Source organism: Misgurnus anguillicaudatus, chromosome 9 (genome assembly GCF_027580225.2).
Source record: "Misgurnus anguillicaudatus chromosome 9, ASM2758022v2, whole genome shotgun sequence".
Taxonomy (NCBI): Eukaryota; Metazoa; Chordata; class Actinopteri; order Cypriniformes; family Cobitidae; genus Misgurnus; species Misgurnus anguillicaudatus.
In genome coordinates, this window is record NC_073345.2 from 3,401,104 (window position 1) to 3,421,887 (window position 20,784).

The 20,784-nt window shown below is 45.3% G+C and overlaps 46 non-coding genes across 46 annotated transcripts; all 46 read right to left on the minus strand.

The window, feature by feature from the left end:
• Positions 1 to 30: 30 nt before the first annotated feature.
• On the minus strand, positions 31 to 101 carry trnag-gcc (transfer RNA glycine (anticodon GCC)). The gene has a single exon. It is a non-coding gene; the product is annotated as a tRNA-Gly (tRNA).
• Positions 102 to 305: 204 nt separating this feature from the next.
• Positions 306 to 376, minus strand: trnag-gcc (transfer RNA glycine (anticodon GCC)). The gene has a single exon. It is a non-coding gene; the product is annotated as a tRNA-Gly (tRNA).
• A 204-nt stretch (positions 377 to 580) lies between these two features.
• Positions 581 to 651, minus strand: trnag-gcc (transfer RNA glycine (anticodon GCC)). The gene has a single exon. It is a non-coding gene; the product is annotated as a tRNA-Gly (tRNA).
• Positions 652 to 855: 204 nt separating this feature from the next.
• Positions 856 to 926, minus strand: trnag-gcc (transfer RNA glycine (anticodon GCC)). Its single transcript has one exon. It is a non-coding gene; the product is annotated as a tRNA-Gly (tRNA).
• Positions 927 to 1,627: 701 nt separating this feature from the next.
• trnag-gcc (transfer RNA glycine (anticodon GCC)) lies at positions 1,628 to 1,698 on the minus strand. Its single transcript has one exon. It is a non-coding gene; the product is annotated as a tRNA-Gly (tRNA).
• Positions 1,699 to 1,902: 204 nt separating this feature from the next.
• trnag-gcc (transfer RNA glycine (anticodon GCC)) lies at positions 1,903 to 1,973 on the minus strand. Its single transcript has one exon. It is a non-coding gene; the product is annotated as a tRNA-Gly (tRNA).
• Positions 1,974 to 2,359: 386 nt separating this feature from the next.
• Positions 2,360 to 2,430, minus strand: trnag-gcc (transfer RNA glycine (anticodon GCC)). Its single transcript has one exon. It is a non-coding gene; the product is annotated as a tRNA-Gly (tRNA).
• Positions 2,431 to 2,909: 479 nt separating this feature from the next.
• Positions 2,910 to 2,980, minus strand: trnag-gcc (transfer RNA glycine (anticodon GCC)). Its single transcript has one exon. It is a non-coding gene; the product is annotated as a tRNA-Gly (tRNA).
• Positions 2,981 to 3,184: 204 nt separating this feature from the next.
• On the minus strand, positions 3,185 to 3,255 carry trnag-gcc (transfer RNA glycine (anticodon GCC)). Its single transcript has one exon. It is a non-coding gene; the product is annotated as a tRNA-Gly (tRNA).
• Positions 3,256 to 3,459: 204 nt separating this feature from the next.
• On the minus strand, positions 3,460 to 3,530 carry trnag-gcc (transfer RNA glycine (anticodon GCC)). Its single transcript has one exon. It is a non-coding gene; the product is annotated as a tRNA-Gly (tRNA).
• Positions 3,531 to 3,734: 204 nt separating this feature from the next.
• trnag-gcc (transfer RNA glycine (anticodon GCC)) lies at positions 3,735 to 3,805 on the minus strand. Its single transcript has one exon. It is a non-coding gene; the product is annotated as a tRNA-Gly (tRNA).
• A 204-nt stretch (positions 3,806 to 4,009) lies between these two features.
• Positions 4,010 to 4,080, minus strand: trnag-gcc (transfer RNA glycine (anticodon GCC)). Its single transcript has one exon. It is a non-coding gene; the product is annotated as a tRNA-Gly (tRNA).
• Positions 4,081 to 4,282: 202 nt separating this feature from the next.
• trnas-gcu (transfer RNA serine (anticodon GCU)) lies at positions 4,283 to 4,354 on the minus strand. The gene has a single exon. It is a non-coding gene; the product is annotated as a tRNA-Ser (tRNA).
• Positions 4,355 to 4,740: 386 nt separating this feature from the next.
• Positions 4,741 to 4,811, minus strand: trnag-gcc (transfer RNA glycine (anticodon GCC)). Its single transcript has one exon. It is a non-coding gene; the product is annotated as a tRNA-Gly (tRNA).
• Positions 4,812 to 5,015: 204 nt separating this feature from the next.
• Positions 5,016 to 5,086, minus strand: trnag-gcc (transfer RNA glycine (anticodon GCC)). The gene has a single exon. It is a non-coding gene; the product is annotated as a tRNA-Gly (tRNA).
• A 204-nt stretch (positions 5,087 to 5,290) lies between these two features.
• trnag-gcc (transfer RNA glycine (anticodon GCC)) lies at positions 5,291 to 5,361 on the minus strand. Its single transcript has one exon. It is a non-coding gene; the product is annotated as a tRNA-Gly (tRNA).
• Positions 5,362 to 5,565: 204 nt separating this feature from the next.
• Positions 5,566 to 5,636, minus strand: trnag-gcc (transfer RNA glycine (anticodon GCC)). Its single transcript has one exon. It is a non-coding gene; the product is annotated as a tRNA-Gly (tRNA).
• A 204-nt stretch (positions 5,637 to 5,840) lies between these two features.
• Positions 5,841 to 5,911, minus strand: trnag-gcc (transfer RNA glycine (anticodon GCC)). The gene has a single exon. It is a non-coding gene; the product is annotated as a tRNA-Gly (tRNA).
• Positions 5,912 to 6,591: 680 nt separating this feature from the next.
• On the minus strand, positions 6,592 to 6,662 carry trnag-gcc (transfer RNA glycine (anticodon GCC)). Its single transcript has one exon. It is a non-coding gene; the product is annotated as a tRNA-Gly (tRNA).
• A 756-nt stretch (positions 6,663 to 7,418) lies between these two features.
• trnag-gcc (transfer RNA glycine (anticodon GCC)) lies at positions 7,419 to 7,489 on the minus strand. The gene has a single exon. It is a non-coding gene; the product is annotated as a tRNA-Gly (tRNA).
• A 204-nt stretch (positions 7,490 to 7,693) lies between these two features.
• On the minus strand, positions 7,694 to 7,764 carry trnag-gcc (transfer RNA glycine (anticodon GCC)). Its single transcript has one exon. It is a non-coding gene; the product is annotated as a tRNA-Gly (tRNA).
• A 204-nt stretch (positions 7,765 to 7,968) lies between these two features.
• Positions 7,969 to 8,039, minus strand: trnag-gcc (transfer RNA glycine (anticodon GCC)). Its single transcript has one exon. It is a non-coding gene; the product is annotated as a tRNA-Gly (tRNA).
• Positions 8,040 to 8,243: 204 nt separating this feature from the next.
• Positions 8,244 to 8,314, minus strand: trnag-gcc (transfer RNA glycine (anticodon GCC)). The gene has a single exon. It is a non-coding gene; the product is annotated as a tRNA-Gly (tRNA).
• Positions 8,315 to 8,518: 204 nt separating this feature from the next.
• Positions 8,519 to 8,589, minus strand: trnag-gcc (transfer RNA glycine (anticodon GCC)). The gene has a single exon. It is a non-coding gene; the product is annotated as a tRNA-Gly (tRNA).
• A 386-nt stretch (positions 8,590 to 8,975) lies between these two features.
• trnag-gcc (transfer RNA glycine (anticodon GCC)) lies at positions 8,976 to 9,046 on the minus strand. Its single transcript has one exon. It is a non-coding gene; the product is annotated as a tRNA-Gly (tRNA).
• A 204-nt stretch (positions 9,047 to 9,250) lies between these two features.
• Positions 9,251 to 9,321, minus strand: trnag-gcc (transfer RNA glycine (anticodon GCC)). Its single transcript has one exon. It is a non-coding gene; the product is annotated as a tRNA-Gly (tRNA).
• Positions 9,322 to 9,707: 386 nt separating this feature from the next.
• Positions 9,708 to 9,778, minus strand: trnag-gcc (transfer RNA glycine (anticodon GCC)). Its single transcript has one exon. It is a non-coding gene; the product is annotated as a tRNA-Gly (tRNA).
• A 516-nt stretch (positions 9,779 to 10,294) lies between these two features.
• Positions 10,295 to 10,365, minus strand: trnag-gcc (transfer RNA glycine (anticodon GCC)). Its single transcript has one exon. It is a non-coding gene; the product is annotated as a tRNA-Gly (tRNA).
• A 204-nt stretch (positions 10,366 to 10,569) lies between these two features.
• On the minus strand, positions 10,570 to 10,640 carry trnag-gcc (transfer RNA glycine (anticodon GCC)). The gene has a single exon. It is a non-coding gene; the product is annotated as a tRNA-Gly (tRNA).
• A 701-nt stretch (positions 10,641 to 11,341) lies between these two features.
• Positions 11,342 to 11,412, minus strand: trnag-gcc (transfer RNA glycine (anticodon GCC)). Its single transcript has one exon. It is a non-coding gene; the product is annotated as a tRNA-Gly (tRNA).
• Positions 11,413 to 11,616: 204 nt separating this feature from the next.
• Positions 11,617 to 11,687, minus strand: trnag-gcc (transfer RNA glycine (anticodon GCC)). Its single transcript has one exon. It is a non-coding gene; the product is annotated as a tRNA-Gly (tRNA).
• Positions 11,688 to 12,073: 386 nt separating this feature from the next.
• On the minus strand, positions 12,074 to 12,144 carry trnag-gcc (transfer RNA glycine (anticodon GCC)). The gene has a single exon. It is a non-coding gene; the product is annotated as a tRNA-Gly (tRNA).
• Positions 12,145 to 12,621: 477 nt separating this feature from the next.
• trnas-gcu (transfer RNA serine (anticodon GCU)) lies at positions 12,622 to 12,692 on the minus strand. Its single transcript has one exon. It is a non-coding gene; the product is annotated as a tRNA-Ser (tRNA).
• Positions 12,693 to 13,473: 781 nt separating this feature from the next.
• trnag-gcc (transfer RNA glycine (anticodon GCC)) lies at positions 13,474 to 13,544 on the minus strand. The gene has a single exon. It is a non-coding gene; the product is annotated as a tRNA-Gly (tRNA).
• Positions 13,545 to 13,748: 204 nt separating this feature from the next.
• On the minus strand, positions 13,749 to 13,819 carry trnag-gcc (transfer RNA glycine (anticodon GCC)). The gene has a single exon. It is a non-coding gene; the product is annotated as a tRNA-Gly (tRNA).
• A 202-nt stretch (positions 13,820 to 14,021) lies between these two features.
• trnas-gcu (transfer RNA serine (anticodon GCU)) lies at positions 14,022 to 14,092 on the minus strand. Its single transcript has one exon. It is a non-coding gene; the product is annotated as a tRNA-Ser (tRNA).
• A 202-nt stretch (positions 14,093 to 14,294) lies between these two features.
• Positions 14,295 to 14,365, minus strand: trnas-gcu (transfer RNA serine (anticodon GCU)). The gene has a single exon. It is a non-coding gene; the product is annotated as a tRNA-Ser (tRNA).
• A 948-nt stretch (positions 14,366 to 15,313) lies between these two features.
• On the minus strand, positions 15,314 to 15,384 carry trnag-gcc (transfer RNA glycine (anticodon GCC)). Its single transcript has one exon. It is a non-coding gene; the product is annotated as a tRNA-Gly (tRNA).
• Positions 15,385 to 15,863: 479 nt separating this feature from the next.
• Positions 15,864 to 15,934, minus strand: trnag-gcc (transfer RNA glycine (anticodon GCC)). The gene has a single exon. It is a non-coding gene; the product is annotated as a tRNA-Gly (tRNA).
• Positions 15,935 to 16,136: 202 nt separating this feature from the next.
• trnas-gcu (transfer RNA serine (anticodon GCU)) lies at positions 16,137 to 16,207 on the minus strand. The gene has a single exon. It is a non-coding gene; the product is annotated as a tRNA-Ser (tRNA).
• Positions 16,208 to 16,411: 204 nt separating this feature from the next.
• Positions 16,412 to 16,482, minus strand: trnag-gcc (transfer RNA glycine (anticodon GCC)). Its single transcript has one exon. It is a non-coding gene; the product is annotated as a tRNA-Gly (tRNA).
• A 1,134-nt stretch (positions 16,483 to 17,616) lies between these two features.
• trnag-gcc (transfer RNA glycine (anticodon GCC)) lies at positions 17,617 to 17,687 on the minus strand. Its single transcript has one exon. It is a non-coding gene; the product is annotated as a tRNA-Gly (tRNA).
• Positions 17,688 to 18,166: 479 nt separating this feature from the next.
• trnag-gcc (transfer RNA glycine (anticodon GCC)) lies at positions 18,167 to 18,237 on the minus strand. The gene has a single exon. It is a non-coding gene; the product is annotated as a tRNA-Gly (tRNA).
• A 204-nt stretch (positions 18,238 to 18,441) lies between these two features.
• trnag-gcc (transfer RNA glycine (anticodon GCC)) lies at positions 18,442 to 18,512 on the minus strand. The gene has a single exon. It is a non-coding gene; the product is annotated as a tRNA-Gly (tRNA).
• A 202-nt stretch (positions 18,513 to 18,714) lies between these two features.
• On the minus strand, positions 18,715 to 18,785 carry trnas-gcu (transfer RNA serine (anticodon GCU)). Its single transcript has one exon. It is a non-coding gene; the product is annotated as a tRNA-Ser (tRNA).
• A 386-nt stretch (positions 18,786 to 19,171) lies between these two features.
• On the minus strand, positions 19,172 to 19,242 carry trnag-gcc (transfer RNA glycine (anticodon GCC)). Its single transcript has one exon. It is a non-coding gene; the product is annotated as a tRNA-Gly (tRNA).
• Between the last annotated feature and the right edge of the window lie 1,542 nt (positions 19,243 to 20,784).

Sequence of the window (20,784 nt, forward strand, 5' to 3'; positions counted from 1 at the left end):
ACAAAGCTGTAATAAAGGAGCAGCCTCAATTGCATTGGCCGGGAATCGGACCCGGGTCTCCCGCGTGGCAGGCGAGAATTCTACCACTGAACCACCAATGCTTGTCTGTTAGGGCTAGTTTAGAAGCCCTACCTGCCGAACTCACCACACAACGTTTTTAATCGTTTTAAAATGTTGACTTTCCTGAAATCAAGTCAAACATATCAAAACAGGAAAGCAGATTAAAAGCAGCTGACCACACTTCATCCAAAATGACTACCTCGTGGAGCATTCTTACAAAGCTGTAATGAAGGAGCAGCCTCAATTGCATTGGCCGGGAATCGGACCCGGGTCTCCCGCGTGGCAGGCGAGAATTCTACCACTGAACCACCAATGCTTGTCTGTTAGGGCTAGTTTAGAAGCCCTACCTGCCGAACTCACCACACAACGTTTTTAATCGTTTTAAAATGTTGACTTTCCTGAAATCAAGTCAAACATATCAAAACAGGAAAGCAGATTAAAAGCAGCTGACCACACTTCATCCAAAAAGACTACCTCGTGGAGCATTCTTACAAAGCTGTAATGAAGGAGCAGCCTCAATTGCATTGGCCGGGAATCGGACCCGGGTCTCCCGCGTGGCAGGCGAGAATTCTACCACTGAACCACCAATGCTTGTCTGTTAGGGCTAGTTTAGAAGCCCTACCTGCCGAACTCACCACACAACGTTTTTAATCGTTTTAAAATGTTGACTTTCCTGAAATCAAGTCAAACATATCAAAACAGGAAAGCAGATTAAAAGCAGCTGACCACACTTCATCCAAAAAGACTACCTCGTGGAGCATTCTTACAAAGCTGTAATGAAGGAGCAGCCTCAATTGCATTGGCCGGGAATCGGACCCGGGTCTCCCGCGTGGCAGGCGAGAATTCTACCACTGAACCACCAATGCTTGTCTGTTAGGGCTAGTTTAGAAGCCCTACCTGCCGAACTCACCACACAACGTTTTTAATCGTTTTAAAATGTTGACTTTCCTGAAATCAAGTCAAACATATCAAAACAGGAAAGCAGATTAAAAGCAGCTGACCACACTTCATCCAATACGACTACCTCGTGGAGCATTCTTACAAAGCTGTAATGAAGGAGCAGCCTCAATTGCATTGGCCGGGAATCGGACCCGGGTCTCCCGCGTGGCAGGTGATAATTCTACCACTGAACCACCAATGCTTGTCTGTTAGGGCTAGTTTAGAAGCCCTACCTGCCGAACTCACCACACGTTTTTAAGCGTAGCCAGAACACAAGTTTTGAAATGTTGACTTTCATGAAATCAAGTCAAACATATCAAAACAGGAAAGCAGATTAAAAGCAGCTGACCACACTTCATCCAAAAAGACTACCTCGTGGAGCATTGCGTGGCAGGCGAGAATTCTACCACTGAACCACCAATGCTTGTCTGTTAGGGCTAGTTTAGAAGCCCTACCTGCCGAACTCACCACACAACGTTTTTAATCGTTTTAAAATGTTGACTTTCCTGAAATCAAGTCAAACATATCAAAACAGGAAAGCAGATTAAAAGCAGCTGACCACACTTCATCCAAAAAGACTACCTCGTGGAGCATTCTTACAAAGCTGTAATGAAGGAGCAGCCTCAATTGCATTGGCCGGGAATCGGACCCGGGTCTCCCGCGTGGCAGGCGAGAATTCTACCACTGAACCACCAATGCTTGTCTGTTAGGGCTAGTTTAGAAGCCCTACCTGCCGAACTCACCACACAACGTTTTTAATCGTTTTAAAATGTTGACTTTCCTGAAATCAAGTCAAACATATCAAAACAGGAAAGCAGATTAAAAGCAGCTGACCACACTTCATCCAAAAAGACTACCTCGTGGAGCATTCTTACAAAGCTGTAATGAAGGAGCAGCCTCAATTGCATTGGCCGGGAATCGGACCCGGGTCTCCCGCGTGGCAGGCGAGAATTCTACCACTGAACCACCAATGCTTGTCTGTTAGGGCTAGTTTAGAAGCCCTACCTGCCGAACTCACCACACAACGTTTTTAATCGTTTTAAAATGTTGACTTTCCTGAAATCAAGTCAAACATATCAAAACAGGAAAGCAGATTAAAAGCAGCTGACCACACTTCATCCAAAATGACTACCTCGTGGAGCATTCTTACAAAGCTGTAATGAAGGAGCAGCCTCAATTGCATTGGCTGGGAATCGGACCCGGGTCTCCCCAACACAAGTTTTGAAATGTTGACTTTCCTGAAATCAAGTCAAACATATCAAAACAGGAAAGCAGATTAAAAGCAGCTGACCACACTTCATCCAAAATGACTACCTCGTGGAGCATTCTTACAAAGCTGTAATGAAGGAGCAGCCTCAATTGCATTGGCCGGGAATCGGACCCGGGTCTCCCGCGTGGCAGGCGAGAATTCTACCACTGAACCACCAATGCTTGTCTGTTAGGGCTAGTTTAGAAGCCCTACCTGCCGAACTCACCACACAACGTTTTTAATCGTTTTAAAATGTTGACTTTCCTGAAATCAAGTCAAACATATCAAAACAGGAAAGCAGATTAAAAGCAGCTGACCACACTTCATCCAAAATGACTACCTCGTGGAGCATTCTTACAAAGCTGTAATGAAGGAGCAGCCTCAATTGCATTGGCTGGGAATCGGACCCGGGTCTCCCGCGTGGCAGGCGAGAATTCTACCACTGAACCACCAATGCTTGTCTGTTAGGGCTAGTTTAGAAGCCCTACCTGCCGAACTCACCACACAACGTTTTTAATCGTTTTAAAATGTTGACTTTCCTGAAATCAAGTCAAACATATCAAAACAGGAAAGCAGATTAAAAGCAGCTGACCACACTTCATCCAATACGACTACCTCGTGGAGCATTCTTACAAAGCTGTAATGAAGGAGCAGCCTCAATTGCATTGGCCGGGAATCGGACCCGGGTCTCCCGCGTGGCAGGCGAGAATTCTACCACTGAACCACCAATGCTTGTCTGTTAGGGCTAGTTTAGAAGCCCTACCTGCCGAACTCACCACACAACGTTTTTAATCGTTTTAAAATGTTGACTTTCCTGAAATCAAGTCAAACATATCAAAACAGGAAAGCAGATTAAAAGCAGCTGACCACACTTCATCCAAAAAGACTACCTCGTGGAGCATTCTTACAAAGCTGTAATGAAGGAGCAGCCTCAATTGCATTGGCCGGGAATCGGACCCGGGTCTCCCGCGTGGCAGGCGAGAATTCTACCACTGAACCACCAATGCTTGTCTGTTAGGGCTAGTTTAGAAGCCCTACCTGCCGAACTCACCACACAACGTTTTTAATCGTTTTAAAATGTTGACTTTCCTGAAATCAAGTCAAACATATCAAAACAGGAAAGCAGATTAAAAGCAGCTGACCACACTTCATCCAAAAAGACTACCTCGTGGAGCATTCTTACAAAGCTGTCATGAAGGAGCAGCCTCAATTGCATTGGCCGGGAATCGGACCCGGGTCTCCCGCGTGGCAGGCGAGAATTCTACCACTGAACCACCAATGCTTGTCTGTTAGGGCTAGTTTAGAAGCCCTACCTGCCGAACTCACCACACAACGTTTTTAATCGTTTTAAAATGTTTACTTTCATGAAATCAAGTCAAACATATCAAAACAGGAAAGCAGATTAAAAGCAGCTGACCACACTTCATCCAATACGACTACCTCGTGGAGCATTCTTACAAAGCTGTAATGAAGGAGCAGCCTCAATTGCATTGGCCGGGAATCGGACCCGGGTCTCCCGCGTGGCAGGCGAGAATTCTACCACTGAACCACCAATGCTTGTCTGTTAGGGCTAGTTTAGAAGCCCTACCTGCCGAACTCACCACACAACGTTTTTAATCGTTTTAAAATGTTTACTTTCATGAATTCAAGTCAAACATATCAAAACAGGAAAGCAGATTAAAAGCAGCTGACCACACTTCATCCAATACGACTACCTCGTGGAGCATTCTTACAAAGCTGTAATGAAGGAGCAGCCTCAATTGCATTGGCCGGGAATCGGACCCGGGTCTCCCGCGTGGCAGGCGAGAATTCTACCACTGAACCACCAATGCTTGTCTGTTAGGGCTAGTTTAGAAGCCCTACCTGCCGAACTCACCACACAACGTTTTTAATCGTTTTAAAATGTTGACTTTCCTGAAATCAAGTCAAACATATCAAAACAGGAAAGCAGATTAAAAGCAGCTGACCACACTTCATCCAAAGACTACCTCGTGGAGCATTCTTACAAAGCTGTAATGAAGGAGCAGCCTCAATTGCATTGGCCGGGAATCGGACCCGGGTCTCCCGCGTAGCAGGCGAGAATTCTACCAACTGAACCACCAATGCTTGTCTGTTAGGGCTAGTTTAGAAGCCCTACCTGCCGAACTCACCACACAACGTTTTTATTCGTTTTAAAATGTTTACTTTTATGAAATCAAGTCAAACATATCAAAACAGGAAAGCAGATTAAAAGCAGCTGACCACACTTCATCCAATACGACAACCTCGTGGAGCATTCTTACAAAGCTGTAATGAAGGAGCAGCCTCAATTGCATTGGCCGGGAATCGGACCCGGGTCTCCCCAACACAAGTTTTGAAATGTTGACTTTCCTGAAATCAAGTCAAACATATCAAAACAGGAAAGCAGATTAAAAGCAGCTGACCACACTTCATCCAAAATGACTACCTCGTGGAGCATTCTTACAAAGATGTAATGAAGGAGCAGCCTCAATTGCATTGGCCGGGAATCGGACCCGGGTCTCCCGCGTGGCAGGCGAGAATTCTACCACTGAACCACCAATGCTTGTCTGTTAGGGCTAGTTTAGAAGCCCTACCTGCCGAACTCACCACACAACGTTTTTAATCGTTTTAAAATGTTGACTTTCCTGAAATCAAGTCAAACATATCAAAACAGGAAAGCAGATTAAAAGCAGCTGACCACACTTCATCCAAAAAGACTACCTCGTGGAGCATTCTTACAAAGCTGTAATGAAGGAGCAGCCTCAATTGCATTGGCCGGGAATCGGACCCGGGTCTCCCGCGTGGCAGGCGAGAATTCTACCACTGAACCACCAATGCTTGTCTGTTAGGGCTAGTTTAGAAGCCCTACCTGCCGAACTCACCACACAACGTTTTTAATCGTTTTAAAATGTTGACTTTCCTGAAATCAAGTCAAACATATCAAAACAGGAAAGCAGATTAAAAGCAGCTGACCACACTTCATCCAAAAAGACTACCTCGTGGAGCATTCTTACAAAGCTGTAATGAAGGAGCAGCCTCAATTGCATTGGCCGGGAATCGGACCCGGGTCTCCCGCGTGGCAGGCGAGAATTCTACCACTGAACCACCAATGCTTGTCTGTTAGGGCTAGTTTAGAAGCCCTACCTGCCGAACTCACCACACAACGTTTTTAATCGTTTTAAAATGTTGACTTTCCTGAAATCAAGTCAAACATATCAAAACAGGAAAGCAGATTAAAAGCAGCTGACCACACTTCATCCAAAAAGACTACCTCGTGGAGCATTCTTACAAAGCTGTAATGAAGGAGCAGCCTCAATTGCATTGGCCGGGAATCGGACCCGGGTCTCCCGCGTGGCAGGCGAGAATTCTACCACTGAACCACCAATGCTTGTCTGTTAGGGCTAGTTTAGAAGCCCTACCTGCCGAACTCACCACACAACGTTTTTAATCGTTTTAAAATGTTGACTTTCCTGAAATCAAGTCAAACATATCAAAACAGGAAAGCAGATTAAAAGCAGCTGACCACACTTCATCCAATACGACTACCTCGTGGAGCATTCTTACAAAGCTGTAATGAAGGAGCAGCCTCAATTGCATTGGCCGGGAATCGGACCCGGGTCTCCCGCGTGGCAGGCGAGAATTCTACCACTGAACCACCAATGCTTGTCTGTTAGGGCTAGTTTAGAAGCCCTACCTGCCGAACTCACCACACAACGTTTTTAATCGTTTTAAAATGTTGACTTTCCTGAAATCAAGTCAAACATATCAAAACAGGAAAGCAGATTAAAAGCAGCTGACCACACTTCATCCAAAATGACTACCTCGTGGAGCATTCTTACAAAGCTGTAATGAAGGAGCAGCCTCAATTGCATTGGCCGGGAATCGGACCCGGGTCTCCCCAACACAAGTTTTGAAATGTTGACTTTCATGAAATCAAGTCAAACATATCAAAACAGGAAAGCAGATTAAAAGCAGCTGACCACACTTCATCCAAAATGACTACCTCGTGGAGCATTCTTACAAAGCTGTAATGAAGGAGCAGCCTCAATTGCATTGGCCGGGAATCGGACCCGGGTCTCCCGCTCGGACCCGGGTCTCCCGCGTGGCAGGCGAGAATTCTACCACTGAACCACCAATGCTTGTCTGTTAGGGCTAGTTTAGAAGCCCTACCTGCCGAACTCACCACACAACGTTTTTAATCGTTTTAAAATGTTGACTTTCCTGAAATCAAGTCAAACATATCAAAACAGGAAAGCAGATTAAAAGCAGCTGACCACACTTCATCCAAAAAGACTACCTCGTGGAGCATTCTTACAAAGCTGTAATGAAGGAGCAGCCTCAATTGCATTGGCCGGGAATCGGACCCGGGTCTCCCGCGTGGCAGGCGAGAATTCTACCACTGAACCACCAATGCTTGTCTGTTAGGGCTAGTTTAGAAGCCCTACCTGCCGAACTCACCACACAACGTTTTTAATCGTTTTAAAATGTTGACTTTCCTGAAATCAAGTCAAACATATCAAAACAGGAAAGCAGATTAAAAGCAGCTGACCACACTTCATCCAAAAAGACTACCTCGTGGAGCATTCTTACAAAGCTGTAATGAAGGAGCAGCCTCAATTGCAATGGCCGGGAATCGGACCCGGGTCTCCCGCGTGGCAGGCGAGAATTCTACCACTGAACCACCAATGCTTGTCTGTTAGGGCTAGTTTAGAAGCCCTACCTGCCGAACTCACCACACAACGTTTTTTAATCGTTTTAAAATGTTGACTTTCCTGAAATCAAGTCAAACATATCAAAACAGGAAAGCAGATTAAAAGCAGCTGACCACACTTCATCCAAAAAGACTACCTCATGGAGCATTCTTACAAAGCTGTAATGAAGGAGCAGCCTCAATTGCAATTGGCCAGGAATCGGACCCGGGTCTCCCGCGTGGCAGGCGAGAATTCTACCACTGAACCACCAATGCTTGTCTGTTAGGGCTAGTTTAGAAGCCCTACCTGCCGAACTCACCACACAACGTTTTTAATCGTTTTAAAATGTTGACTTTCCTGAAATCAAGTCAAACATATCAAAACAGGAAAGCAGATTAAAAGCAGCTGACCACACTTCATCCAAAAAGACTACCTCGTGGAGCATTCTTACAAAGCTGTCATGAAGGAGCAGCCTCAATTGCATTGGCCGGGAATCGGACCCGGGTCTCCCGCGTGGCAGGCGAGAATTCTACCACTGAACCACCAATGCTTGTCTGTTAGGGCTAGTTTAGAAGCCCTACCTGCCGAACTCACCACACAACGTTTTTAATCGTTTTAAAATGTTGACTTTCCTGAAATCAAGTCAAACATATCAAAACAGGAAAGCAGATTAAAAGCAGCTGACCACACTTCATCCAAAAAGACTACCTCGTGGAGCATTCTTACAAAGCTGTAATGAAGGAGCAGCCTCAATTGCATTGGCCGGGAATCGGACCCGGGTCTCCCGCGTGGCAGGCGAGAATTCTACCACTGAACCACCAATGCTTGTCTGTTAGGGCTAGTTTAGAAGCCCTACCTGCCGAACTCACCACACAACGTTTTTAATCGTTTTAAAATGTTGACTTTCCTGAAATCAAGTCAAACATATCAAAACAGGAAAGCAGATTAAAAGCAGCTGACCACACTTCATCCAATACGACTACCTCGTGGAGCATTCTTACAAAGCTGTAATAAAGGAGCAGCCTCAATTGCATTGGCCGGGAATCGGACCCGGGTCTCCCGCGTGGCAGGCGAGAATTCTACCACTGAACCACCAATGCTTGTCTGTTAGGGCTAGTTTAGAAGCCCTACCTGCCGAACTCACCACACAACGTTTTTAATCGTTTTAAAATGTTTACTTTCATGAAATCAAGTCAAACATATCAAAACAGGAAAGCAGATTAAAAGCAGCTGACCACACTTCATCCAATACGACTACCTCGTGGAGCATTCTTACAAAGCTGTAATGAAGGAGCAGCCTCAATTGCATTGGCCGGGAATCGGACCCGGGTCTCCCGCGTGGCAGGCGAGAATTCTACCACTGAACCACCAATGCTTGTCTGTTAGGGCTAGTTTAGAAGCCCTACCTGCCGAACTCACCACACAACGTTTTTAATCGTTTTAAAATGTTTACTTTCATGAATTCAAGTCAAACATATCAAAACAGGAAAGCAGATTAAAAGCAGCTGACCACACTTCATCCAATACGACTACCTCGTGGAGCATTCTTACAAAGCTGTAATGAAGGAGCAGCCTCAATTGCATTGGCCGGGAATCGGACCCGGGTCTCCCGCGTGGCAGGCGAGAATTCTACCACTGAACCACCAATGCTTGTCTGTTAGGGCTAGTTTAGAAGCCCTACCTGCCGAACTCACCACACAACGTTTTTAATCGTTTTAAAATGTTGACTTTCCTGAAATCAAGTCAAACATATCAAAACAGGAAAGCAGATTAAAAGCAGCTGACCACACTTCATCCAAAATGACTACCTCGTGGAGCATTCTTACAAAGCTGTAATGAAGGAGCAGCCTCAATTGCATTGGCTGGGAATCGGACCCGGGTCTCCCCAACACAAGTTTTGAAATGTTGACTTTCCTGAAATCAAGTCAAACATATCAAAACAGGAAAGCAGATTAAAAGCAGCTGACCACACTTCATCCAAAATGACTACCTCGTGGAGCATTCTTACAAAGCTGTAATGAAGGAGCAGCCTCAATTGCATTGGCCGGGAATCGGACCCGGGTCTCCCGCGTGGCAGGCGAGAATTCTACCACTGAACCACCAATGCTTGTCTGTTAGGGCTAGTTTAGAAGCCCTACCTGCCGAACTCACCACACAACGTTTTTAATCGTTTTAAAATGTTGACTTTCCTGAAATCAAGTCAAACATATCAAAACAGGAAAGCAGATTAAAAGCAGCTGACCACACTTCATCCAAAAAGACTACCTCGTGGAGCATTCTTACAAAGCTGTAATGAAGGAGCAGCCTCAATTGCATTGGCCGGGAATCGGACCCGGGTCTCCCGCGTGGCAGGCGAGAATTCTACCACTGAACCACCAATGCTTGTCTGTTAGGGCTAGTTTAGAAGCCCTACCTGCCGAACTCACCACACAACGTTTTTAATCGTTTTAAAATGTTGACTTTCCTGAAATCAAGTCAAACATATCAAAACAGGAAAGCAGATTAAAAGCAGCTGACCACACTTCATCCAAAATGACTACCTCGTGGAGCATTCTTACAAAGCTGTAATGAAGGAGCAGCCTCAATTGCATTGGCCGGGAATCGGACCCGGGTCTCCCCAACACAAGTTTTGAAATGTTGACTTTCCTGAAATCAAGTCAAACATATCAAAACAGGAAAGCAGATTAAAAGCAGCTGACCACACTTCATCCAAAAAGACTACCTCGTGGAGCATTCTTACAAAGCTGTAATGAAGGAGCAGCCTCAATTGCATTGGCCGGGAATCGGACCCGGGTCTCCCGCGTGGCAGGCGAGAATTCTACCACTGAACCACCAATGCTTGTCTGTTAGGGCTAGTTTAGAAGCCCTACCTGCCGAACTCACCACACAACGTTTTTAATCGTTTTAAAATGTTGACTTTCCTGAAATCAAGTCAAACATATCAAAACAGGAAAGCAGATTAAAAGCAGCTGACCACACTTCATCCAAAAAGACCACCTCATGGAGCAATCTTACAAAGCTGTAATGAAGGAGCAGCCTCAATTGCATTGGCCGGGAATCGGACCCGGGTCTCCCGCGTGGCAGGGGAGAATTCTACCACTGAACCACCAATGCTTGTCTGTTAGGGATTCTACCACTGAACCACCAATGCTTGTCTGTTAGGGCTAGTTTAGAAGCCCTACCTGCCGAACTCACCACACAACGTTTTTAATCGTTTTAAAATGTTGACTTTCCTGAAATCAAGTCAAACATATCAAAACAGGAAAGCAGATTAAAAGCAGCTGACCACACTTCATCCAAAAAGACTACCTCATGGAGCATTCTTACAAAGCTGTAATGAAGGAGCAGCCTCAATTGCATTGGCCGGGAATCGGACCCGGGTCTCCCGCGTGGCAGGCGAGAATTCTACCACTGAACCACCAATGCTTGTCTGTTAGGGCTAGTTTAGAAGCCCTACCTGCCGAACTCACCACACAACGTTTTTAATCGTTTTAAAATGTTGACTTTCCTGAAATCAAGTCAAACATATCAAAACAGGAAAGCAGATTAAAAGCAGCTGACCACACTTCATCCAAAAAGACTACCTCGTGGAGCATTCTTACAAAGCTGTAATGAAGGAGCAGCCTCAATTGCATTGGCCGGGAATCGGACCCGGGTCTCCCGCGTGGCAGGCGAGAATTCTACCACTGAACCACCAATGCTTGTCTGTTAGGGCTAGTTTAGAAGCCCTACCTGCCGAACTCACCACACAACGTTTTTAATCGTTTTAAAATGTTGACTTTCCTGAAATCAAGTCAAACATATCAAAACAGGAAAGCAGATTAAAAGCAGCTGACCACACTTCATCCAAAAAGACCACCTCATGGAGCAATCTTACAAAGCTGTCATGAAGGAGCAGCCTCAATTGCATTGGCCGGGAATCGGACCCGGGTCTCCCGCGTGGCAGGTGAGAATTCTACCACTGAACCACCAATGCTTGTCTGTTAGGGCTAGTTTAGAAGCCCTACCTGCCGAACTCACCACACGTTTTTAAGCGTAGCCAGAACACAAGTTTTGAAATGTTGACTTTCATGAAATCAAGTCAAACATATCAAAACAGGAAAGCAGATTAAAAGCAGCTGACCACACTTCATCCAAAAAGACTACCTCGTGGAGCATTGCGTGGCAGGCGAGAATTCTACCACTGAACCACCAATGCTTGTCTGTTAGGGCTAGTTTAGAAGCCCTACCTGCCGAACTCACCACACAACGTTTTTAATCGTTTTAAAATGTTGACTTTCCTGAAATCAAGTCAAACATATCAAAACAGGAAAGCAGATTAAAAGCAGCTGACCACACTTCATCCAAAAAGACTACCTCGTGGAGCATTCTTACAAAGCTGTAATGAAGGTGCAGCCTCAATTGCATTGGCCGGGAATCGGACCCGGGTCTCCCGCGTGGCAGGCGAGAATTCTACCACTGAACCACCAATGCTTGTCTGTTAGGGCTAGTTTAGAAGCCCTACCTGCCGAACTCACCACACAACGTTTTTAATCGTTTTAAAATGTTGACTTTCATGAAATCAAGTCAAACATATCAAAACAGGAAAGCAGATTAAAAGCAGCTGACCACACTTCATCCAAAAAGACCACCTCATGGAGCAATCTTACAAAGCTGTAATGAAGGAGCAGCCTCAATTGCATTGGCCGGGAATCGGACCCGGGTCTCCCGCGTGGCAGGCGAGAATTCTACCACTGAACCACCAATGCTTGTCTGTTAGGCCTAGTTTAGAAGCCCTACCTGCCGAACTCACCACACAACGTTTTTAATCGTTTTAAAATGTTGACTTTCATGAAATCAAGTCAAACATATCAAAACAGGAAAGCAGATTAAAAGCAGCTGACCACACTTCATCCAAAATGACTACCTCGTGGAGCATTCTTACAAAGCTGTAATGAAGGAGCAGCCTCAATTGCATTGGCTGGGAATCGGACCCGGGTCTCCCCAACACAAGTTTTGAAATGTTGACTTTCATGAAATCAAGTCAAACATATCAAAACAGGAAAGCAGATTAAAAGCAGCTGACCACACTTCATCCAAAATAACTACCTCGTGGAGCATTCTTACAAAGCTGTAATGAAGGAGCAGCCTCAATTGCATTGGCCGGGAATCGGACCCGGGTCTCCCGCGTGGCAGGCGAGAATTCTACCACTGAACCACCAATGCTTGTCTGTTAGGTCTAGTTTAGAAGCCCAACCTGCCGAACTCACCACACAACGTTTTTAATCGTTTTGAAATGTTGACTTTCCTGAAATCAAGTCAAACATATCAAAACAGGAAAGCAGATTAAAAGCAGCTGACCACACTTCATCCAAAATGACTACCTCGTGGAGCATTCTTACAAAGCTGTAATGAAGGAGCAGCCTAAATTGCTTTGGCCGGGAATCGGACCCGGGTCTCCCGTGTGGCAGGCGAGAATTCTACCACTGAACCACCAATGCTTGTCTGTTAGGGCTAGTTTAGAAGCCCTACCTGCCGAACTCACCACACAACGTTTTTAATCGTTTTAAAATGTTTACTTTCATGAAATCAAGTCAAACATATCAAAACAGGAAAGCAGATTAAAAGCAGCTGACCACACTTCATCCAAAGACTACCTCGTGGAGCATTCTTACAAAGCTGTCATGAAGGTGCAGCCTCAATTGCATTGGCCGGGAATCGGACCCGGGTCTCCCGCGTAGCAGGCGAGAATTCTACCACTGAACCACCAATGCTTGTCTGTTAGGGCTAGTTTAGAAGCCCTACCTGCCGAACTCACCACACAACGTTTTTAATCGTTTTAAAATGTTGACTTTCCTGAAATCAAGTCAAACATATCAAAACAGGAAAGCAGATTAAAAGCAGCTGACCACACTTCATCCAAAATGACTACCTCGTGGAGCATTCTTAGAAAGCTGTAATGAAGGACCAGCCTAAATTGCTTTGGCCGGGAATCGGACCCGGGTCTCCCGCGTGGCAGGCGAGAATTCTACCACTGAACCACCAATGCTTGCCTGTTAGGGCTAGTTTAGAAGCCCTACCTGCCGAACTCACCACACGTTTTTTAGCGTAGCCAGAACACAAGTTTTGAAATGTTGACTTTCATGAAATCAAGTCAAACATATCAAAACAGGAAAGCAGATTAAAAGCAGCTGACCACACTTCATCCAAAAAGACCACCTCATGGAGCAATCTTACAAAGCTGTCATGAAGGAGCAGCCTCAATTGTATTGGCCGGGAATCGGACCCGGGTCTCCCGCGTGGCAGGTGAGAATTCTACCACTGAACCACCAATGCTTGTCTGTTAGGGCTAGTTTAGAAGCCCTACCTGCCGAACTCACCACACAACGTTTTTAAGCGTAGCCAGAACACAAGTTTTAAAATGTTGACTTTCCTGAAATCAAGTCAAACATATCAAAACAGGAAAGCAGATTAAAAGCAGCTGACCACACTTCATCCAAAAAGACTACCTCGTGGAGCATTCTTACAAAGCTGTAATGAAGGAGCAGCCTCAATTGCATTGGCCGGGAATCGGACCCGGGTCTCCCGCGTGGCAGGCGAGAATTCTACCACTGAACCACCAATGCTTGTCTGTTAGGGCTAGTTTAGAAGCCCTACCTGCCGAACTCACCACACAACGTTTTTAATCGTTTTAAAATGTTTACTTTCATGAAATCAAGTCAAACATATCAAAACAGGAAAGCAGATTAAAAGCAGCTGACCACACTTCATCCAAAATGACTACCTCGTGGAGCATTCTTACAAAGCTGTAATGAAGGAGCAGCCTCAATTGCATTGGCCGGGAATCGGACCCGGGTCTCCCGCGTGGCAGGCGAGAATTCTACCACTGAACCACCAATGCTTGTCTGTTAGGGCTAGTTTAGAAGCCCTACCTGCCGAACTCACCACACAACGTTTTTAATCGTTTTAAAATGTTTACTTTCATGAAATCAAGTCAAACATATCAAAACAGGAAAGCAGATTAAAAGCAGCTGACCACACTTCATCCAAAGACTACCTCGTGGAGCATTCTTACAAAGCTGTCATGAAGGTGCAGCCTCAATTGCATTGGCCGGGAATCGGACCCGGGTCTCCCCCGTAGCAGGCGAGAATTCTACCACTGAACCACCAATGCTTGTCTGTTAGGGCTAGTTTAGAAGCCCTACCTGCCGAACTCACCACACAACGTTTTTAATCGTTTTAAAATGTTTACTTTCATGAAATCAAGTCAAACATATCAAAACAGGAAAGCAGATTAAAAGCAGCTGACCACACTTCATCCAAAGACTACCTCGTGGAGCATTCTTACAAAGCTGTCATGAAGGTGCAGCCTCAATTGCATTGGCCGGGAATCGGACCCGGGTCTCCCGCGTAGCAGGCGAGAATTCTACCAATGAACCACCAATGCTTGTCTGTTAGGGCTAGTTTAGAAGCCCAACCTGCCGAACTCACCACACAATGTTTTTATTCGTTTTAAAATGTTTACTTTTATGAAATCAAGTCAAACATATCAAAACAGGAAAGCAGATTAAAAGCAGCTGACCACACTTCATCCAATACGACAACCTCGTGGAGCATTCTTACAAAGCTGTAATGAAGGAGCAGCCTCAATTGCATTGGCCGGGAATCGGACCCGGGTCTCCCGAACACAAGTTTTGAAATGTTGACTTTCATGAAATCAAGTCAAACATATCAAAACAGGATAGCAGATTAAAAGCAGCTGACCACACTTCATCCAAAAACACTACCTCGTGGAGCATTCTTACAAAGCTGTAATGAAGGAGCAGCCTCAATTGCATTGGCCGGGAATCGGACCCGGGTCTCCCACGTGGCAGGTGAGAATTCTACCACTGAACCACCAATGCTTGTCTGTTAGGGCTAGTTTAGAAGCCCTACCTGCCGAACTCACCACACGTTTTTAAGGGTAGCCGGAACACAAGTTTTGAAATGTTGACTTTCATAAAATCAAGTCAAAGATATCAAACCAGGAAAGCAGATTAAAAGCAGCTGACCACACTTCATCCAAAAAGACTACCTCGTGGAGGATTCTTACAAAGCTGTCATGAAGGAGCAGCCTCACTTGCATTGGCCAGGAATCGGACCCGAGTCCCCCGCGTGGCAGGCGAGAATTCTACCACTGAACCACCAATGCTTGTCTGTTAGGGCTAGTTTAGAAGCCCTACCTGCCGAACTCACCACACAACGTTTTTAATCGTTTTAAAATGTTGACTTTCATGAAATCAAGTCAAACATATCAAAACAGGAAAGCAGATTAAAAGCAGCTGACCACACTTCATCCAAAATGACTACCTCGTGGAGCATTCTTACAAAGCTGTAATGAAGGAGCAGCCTCAATTGCATTGGCCGGGAATCGGACCCGGGTCTCCCGCGTGGCAGGCGAGAATTCTACCACTGAACCACCAATGCTTGTCTGTTAGGGCTAGTTTAGAAGCCCTACCTGCCGAACTCACCACACAACGTTTTTAATCGTTTTAAAATGTTGACTTTCATGAAATCAAGTCAAACATATCAAAACAGGAAAGCAGATTAAAAGCAGCTGACCACACTTCATCCAAAATGACTACCTCGTGGAGCATTCTTACAAAGCTGTAATGAAGGAGCAGCCTCAATTGCATAGGCCGGGAATCGGACCCGGGTCTCCCGCGTGGCAGGCGAGAATTCTACCACTGAACCACCAATGCTTGTCTGTTAGGGCTAGTTTAGAAGCCCTACCTGCCGAACTCACCACACAACGTTTTTAATCGTTTTAAAATGTTGACTTTCCTGAAATCAAGTCAAACATATCAAAACAGGAAAGCAGATTAAAAGCAGCTGACCACACTTCATCCAAAATGACTACCTCGTGGAGCATTCTTACAAAGCTGTAATGAAGGAGCAGCCTCAATTGCATTGGCCGGGAATCGGACCCGGGTCTCCCGCGTGGCAGGCGAGAATTCTACCACTGAACCACCAATGCTTGTCTGTTAGGGCTAGTTTAGAAGCCCTACCTGCCGAACTCACCACACAACGTTTTTAATCGTTTTAAAATGTTGACTTTCATGAAATCAAGTCAAACATATCAAAACAGGAAAGCAGATTAAAAGCAGCTGACCACACTTCATCCAAAGACTACCTCGTGGAGCATTCTTACAAAGCTGTCATGAAGGAGCAGCCTCAATTGCATTGGCCGGGAATCGGACCCGGGTCTCCCGCGTAGCAGGTGAGAATTCTACCACTGAACCACCAATGCTTGTCTGTTAGGGCTAGTTTAGAAGCCCTACCTGCCGAACTCACCACACAACGTTTTTAATCGTTTTAAAATGTTGACTTTCCTGAAATCAAGTCAAACATATCAAAACAGGAAAGCAGATTAAAAGCAGCTGACCACACTTCATCCAAAATGACTACCTCGTGGAGCATTCTTACAAAGCTGTAATGAAGGAGCAGCCTCAATTGCATTGGCCGGGAATCGGACCCGGGTCTCCCGCGTGGCAGGCGAGAATTCTACCACTGAACCACCAATGCTTGTCTGTTAGGGCTAGTTTAGAAGCCCTACCTGCCGAACTCACCACACAACGTTTTTAATCGTTTTGAAATGTTGACTTTCATGAAATCAAGTCAAACATATCAAAACAGGAAAGCAGATTAAAAGCAGCTGACCACACTTCATCCAAAATGACTACCTCGTGGAGCATTCTTAGAAAGCTGTAATGAAGGAGCAGCCTAAATTGCTTTGGCCGGGAATCGGACCCGGGTCTCCCGCGTGGCAGGCGAGAATTCTACCACTGAACCACCAATGCTTGTCTGTTAGGGCTAGTTTAGAAGCCCTACCTGCCGAACTCACCACACAACGTTTTTAATCGTTTTAAAATGTTTACTTTCATGAAATCAAGTCAAACATATCAAAACAGGAAAGCAGATTAAAAGCAGCTGACCACACTTCATCCAAAAAGACTACCTCATGGAGCATTCTTACAAAGCTGTCATGAAGGAGCAGCCTCAATTGCATTGGCCAGTAATCAGACCCGGGTCTCCCGCGTGGCAGGCGAGAATTCTACCACTGAACCACCAATGCTTGTCTGTTAGGGTTAGTTTAGAAGCCCTACTTGCCGAACTCACCACACGTTTTTAATCGTAGCCGGAACACAAGTTTTGAAATGTTGACTTTCATGAAATCAAGTCAAACATATCAAAACAGGAAAGCAGATTAAAAGCAGCTCACCACACTTCATCCAAAATGACTACCTCGTGGAGCATTCTTACAAAGCTGTAATGAAGGAGCAGCCTCAATTGCATTGGCCGGGAATCGGACCCGGGTCTCCCGAACACAAGTTTTGAAATGTTGACTTTCATGAAATCAAGTCAAACATATCAAAACAGGAAAGCAGATTAAAAGCAGCTGACCACAGGTCTCCCGCGTGGCAGGCGAGAATTCTACCACTGAACCACCAATGCTTGTCTGTTAGGGCTAGTTTAGAAGCCCTACCTGCCGAACTCACCACACAACGTTTTTAATCGTTTTAAAATGTTGACTTTCATTAAATCAAGTCAAACATATCAAAACAGGAAAGCAGATTAAAAGCAGATGACCACACTTCATCCAAAATGACTACCTCGTGGAGCATTCTTACAAAGCTGTAATGAAGGAGCAGCCTCAATTGCATTGGCCGGGAATCGGACCCGGGTCTCCCGCGTGGCAGGCGAGAATTCTACCACTGAACCACCAATGCTTGTATGTTAGGGCTAGTTTAGAAGCCCTACCTGCCGAACTCACCACACAACGTTTTTAATCGTTTTAAAATGTTGACTTTCATGAAATCAAGTCAAACATATCAAAACAGGAAAGCAGATTAAAAGCAGCTGACCACACTTCATCCAAAATGACTACCTCGTGGAGCATTCTTACAAAGCTGTAATGAAGGAGCAGCCTAAATTGCTTTGGCCGGGAATCAGACCCGGGTCTCCCACGTGGCAGGCGAGAATTCTACCACTGAACCACCAATGCTTGTCTGTTAGGGCTAGTTTAGAAGCCCTACCTGCCGAACTCACCACACAACGTTTTTAATCGTTTTAAAATGTTGACTTTCCTGAAATCAAGTCAAACATATCAAAACAGGAAAGCAGATTAAAAGCAGCTGACCACACTTCATCCAAAAAGAATACCTTGTGGAGCATTCTTACAAAGCTGTAATGAAGGAGCAGCCTCAATTGCATTGGCCGGGAATCGGACCCGGGTCTCCCGCGTGGCAGGCGAGAATTCTACCACTGAACCACCAATGCTTGTCTGTTAGGGCTAGTTTAGAAGCCCTACCTGCCGAACTCACCACACAACGTTTTTAATCGTTTTAAAATGTTGACTTTCATGAAATCAAGTCAAACATATCAAAACAGGAAAGCAGATTAAAAGCAGCTGACCACACTTTATCCAAAATGACTACCTCGTGGAGCATTCTTACAAAGCTGTAATGAAGGAGCAGCCTCAATTGCATTGGCCGGGAATCGGACCCGGGTCTCCCGCGTGGCAGGCGAGAATTCTACCACTGAACCACCAATGCTTGTCTGTTAGGGCTAGTTTAGAAGCCCTACCTGCCGAACTCACCACACAACGTTTTTAATCGTTTTAAAATGTTTACTTTCATGAAATCAAGTCAAACATATCAAAACAGGAAAGCAGATTAAAAGCAGCTGACCACACTTCATCCAAAGACTACCTCGTGGAGCATTCTTACAAAGCTGTCATGAAGGAGCAGCCTCAATTGCATTGGCCGGGAATCGGACCCGGGTCTCCCGCGTAGCAGGCGAGAATTCTACCACTGAACCACCAATGCTTGTCCGTTAGGGCTAGTTTAGAAGCCCTACCTGCCGAACTCACCACACAACGTTTTTAATCGTTTTAAAATGTTGACTTTCCTGAAATCAAGTCAAACATATCAAAACAGGAAAGCAGATTAAAAGCAGCTGACCACACTTCATCCAATACGACAACCTCGTGGAGCATTCTTACAAAGCTGGAATGAAGGAGCAGCCTCAATTGCATTGGCCGGGAATCGGACCCGGGTCTCCCGAACACAAGTTTTGAAATGTTGACTTTCCTGAAATCAAGTCAAACATATCAAAACAGGAAAGCAAATTAAAAGCAGCTGACCACACTTCATCAAAAAAGAATACCTTGTGGAGCATTCTTACAAAGCTGTAATGAAGGAGCAGCCTCAATTGCATTGGCCGGGAATCGGACCCGGGTCTCCCGCGTGGCAGGCGAGAATTCTACCACTGAACCACCAATGCTTGTCTGTTAGGGCTAGTTTAGAAGCCCTACCTGCCGAACTCACCACACGTTTTTAATCGTTTTAAAATGTTGACTTTCATGAAATCAAGTCAAACATATCAAAACAGGAAAGCAGATTAAAAGCAGCTGACCACACTTCATCCAAAATGACTATCTTGTGGAGCATTCTTACAAAGCTGTAATGAAGGAGCAGCCTCAATTGCATTGGCCGGGAATCGGACCGGGTCTCCCGCGTGGCAGGCAAGAATTCTACCGCTGAACCACCAATGCTTGTCTGTTGGGGCTAGTTTAGAAGCCCTACCTGCCGAACTCACCACGCAACGATTTTAATCGTTTTAAAATGTTGACTTTCATGAAATCAAGTCAAACATATCAAAGCAGGAATGCAGATTAAAAGCAGCTGACCACACTTCATCCAAAATGACTACCTCGTGGAGCATTCTTACAAAGCTGTAATGAAGGAGCAGCCTCAATTGCATTGGCCGGGAATCGTACCCTGGTCTCCCGAACACAAGTTTTGAAATGTTGACTTTCATGAAATCAAGTCAAACATATCAAAACAGGAAAGCAGATTAAAAGCAGCTGACCACACTTCATCCAAAATGACTACCTCGTGGAGCATTCTTACAAAGCTGTAATGAAGGAGCAGCCTCCATTGCATTGGCCGGGAATCGGACCCGGGTCTCCCGAACACAAGTTTTGAAATGTTGACTTTCATGAAATCAAGTCAAACATATCAAAACAGGAAAGCAGATTAAAAGCAGCTGACCACACTTCATTCAAAAAGACTACCTCATGGAGCATTCTTACAAAGCTGTCATAAAGGAGCAGCCTCAATTGCATTGGCCAGATATCGGACCCGGGTCTCCCGCGTGGCAGGCGAGAATTCTACCACTGAACCACCAATGCTTGTCTGTTAGGGCTAGTTTAGAAGCCCTACCTGCCGAACTCACCACACAACGATTTTAATCGTTTTAAAATGTTGACTTTCATGAAATCAAGTCAAACATATCAAAGCAGGAAAGCAGATTAAAAGCAGCTGACCACACTTCATCCAAAATGACTACCTCGTGGAGCATTCTTACAAAGCTGTAATGAAGGAGCAGCCTCAATTGCATTGGCCGGGAATCGTACCCGGGTCTCCCGAACACAAGTTTTGAAATGTTGACTTTCATGAAATCAAGTCAATCATATCAAAACAGGAAAGCAGATTAAAAGCAGCTGACCACACTTCATCCAAAATGACTACCTCGTGGAGCATTCTTACAAAGCTGTAATGAAGGAGCAGCCTCAATTGCATTGGCCGGGAATCGGACCCGAGTCTCCCGAAAACAAGTTTTGAAATGTTGACTTTCATGAAATCAAGTCAAACATATCAAAACAGGAAAGCAGATTAAAAGCAGCTGACCACACTTCATCCAAAATGACTACCTCGTGGAGCATTCTTACAAAGCTGTAATGAAGGAGCAGCCTCCATTGCATTGGCCGGGAATCGGACCCGGGTCTCCCGAACACAAGTTTTGAAATGTTGACTTTCATGA